The sequence below is a fragment of the Triticum aestivum genome, chromosome 1A (genome assembly GCF_018294505.1).
Source record: "Triticum aestivum cultivar Chinese Spring chromosome 1A, IWGSC CS RefSeq v2.1, whole genome shotgun sequence".
Lineage (NCBI taxonomy): Eukaryota > Viridiplantae > Streptophyta > Magnoliopsida > Poales > Poaceae > Triticum > Triticum aestivum.
In genome coordinates this window covers 567,701,320-567,703,871 of record NC_057794.1, presented here as the reverse complement: position 1 = coordinate 567,703,871, position 2,552 = coordinate 567,701,320, and positions in this window count along the sequence as shown.

The following is a 2,552-nucleotide window of genomic DNA, read 5'->3' as shown; positions in this document are numbered from 1 at the left end:
TTCAGTTCTGAAAAAATCAAAAGAAAATGATAAAAACTTCAAAAAATAAAATCCTTCGAGAGGTAGTTATATTACTACATCTACTAGTTAGGAAAATTTGAAAACTTAAATTTGGACATGTTTTGCAAAAAGTGTAGGGAAAATGTAAAACGGCTATAAGTTTTGCATACGATGTCGGAAAAAAACGTATAATATATCAAAAAAATCAGCACGAAAATCCGCATCCGATGGAGACCGCCTACGGGCATGTTTGCAATTTTTTAGAATCCTCAAATTCCAAAAGGAAAAAAAGATATGGTCAAATTTAAGTTTTTTTAAAAAAAATTGTTAAATCTGGTCAAACTACTTATTCAAGAAGTATTAATGTTACTACATAATTATTCAAGAATATTAGTGTTACTAAATAATTATTTCAATTTTTTGAATTTTGGTCAAATCTGGTCAAACTATGGTCAAACTGTGGTCAAACTATGGTCAAACTGTGGTCAAACTATGGTCAAGCTTATTCAAAAAATATTAGTTTACTAAATAATTACTGTTTTTTAGAATAATAGTTTCAAACTCAAATAGTGAAATGTGTGACTTCATGCTCAAGCTAAACTCTTGAGGGTTAATAGGATTGACATCTTACTATTGTCAGGAAAACAACAAGTGCAGACTTGGAAACGAAGGAGCTTAGAACCCGAAAGTTAAGCGCGCTCGGGCTGGAGTAGTGAGAGGGATGGGTGACCGGTCGGAAAGTTAGATGATTTGGAATGGGTGATCCACACTTGAGCAGTTAAGAGAGGTGATTAGAGACTAAATCACCAAATAATTTAGAAACATTAAAAATCGAAAAAATAAAAAAAATTCCAAAATTTTCATTTTTTTTAAAAACCTTTAATACCGGTTGGTAACACCAACCGGTACTAAAGGTCCCCCATACCAGGGCGCGAGCTCACGCCACGTGGTGGCACTTTAGCGCCGGTTCGTGCCGAACCGGTACTAAAGGGGGGGGGCCTTTAGTGCCCACCAGACTCCGTTTTCTACTAATGGACCAGTTTCTATTGGAGGAGAAAAGTAAGAAATCATGCGATGACCCCATAGGTGACCAACCTGAAATGGAGGTTGAGTTGAGCTTGTCCCATTCTCCTGTGGTTTGTACTGGTGGAGTTGGAGCTTCTGCTAGTCAAAAGTCTGCTCATCATGATTATTGCTTTATTGTGCTCAAATCTATGGAAGAAAGTGAATCTAATGAGGAGAATGATGTTATTTAAAAAACATGATTTGGGAGTTGTCTCTCGGAAATTATTGATGTTATGAATCTAGGCTCTATTAAGAGATCCTTGTTACCCTCTCTTGATGAGGTCCCTCCGAATGAGAAGGAAAGCAAGAGTGATGTCACTTCTGGTACCCAATTCAAAAACATGGGCGTGTGACATCATGGAAAAAGCAGCAACATATAAAATGAAGAAAAGTCTAGAAACCCACCCCCCAGTTCTCCTTTCAAGGTATTATTTTGATGTTTTAGACCCTGATACTCTTGTTTCTCAAACTGCCAAAATGAACAATGATATTGGAAGTAATAATGAGGAATGCGTTAAAATAGTTGGAGAGATGATTGATCCTGAGAGTGTTAATTGATTAGCTTTTGCTAATACAACAACAAACAACAACAAAGCCTTTAGTCCCAAACAAGTTGGGGTAGGCTAGAGGTGAAACCCATAAGATCTCGCAACCAACTCATGGCTCTGGCACATGGATAGCAAGCTTCCACGCACCCCTGTCCATAGCTAGCTCTTTGTCGATACTCCAATCCTTCAGGTCTCTCTTAACGGACTCCTCCCATGTCAAAATCGGTCGACCCCGCCTGATGGGGTTATGTACTTAGGGTAGGGTCACGGACCTGTCCCAAGTAACTTACCCTAGGACATCCCTAGAAGAGGTCGCCTTCCAGTCGACCAACGAGGACACACTCGACTGGCCTGAAGGACTCGACCACGAAGACGCACTCGACCACCAGGAGGTCAAGAGGCACTCTGCACCGCAACGGCCTGTAATTAAGTAGACTTTATGATAGTAAAGGCACTTTATGTGGGGCGTTACCAGTAACGCCCCAGACTTAACTCACCTTAAACCTTCTCCTACGTGGGCTGGCTGGGGTCCTGGCGCACTCTATATAAGCCACCCCCTCCACAGGCAGAAGGGTTCGGCACCTTGTAATCCATACATTCATAATCCACTCGACCGCCTCCGGGCTCCGAGACGTAGGGCTATTACTTCCTCCGAGAAGGGCCCGAACTCGTACATCCTTTGTGCTTACAACCTCTCCATAGCTAGGACCTTGCCTCTCAATACCTACCCCCCACTCTACTGTCAGGCTTAGAACCACGACAGTTGGCGCCCACCGTGGGGCAGGTGTTTTAGCGATTTTGTGGAGAAGTTGCGATTCTTCCGAGTATTTTCATCATGGTGTCTGCTGGAGTTTTGATCGAGGGTCAAGAGATCCGTCTCGGCACTCTCACTTTCATCGCCGACGACTCCGCGTGGCTCCAAGAGGCTCCGCTCGACGT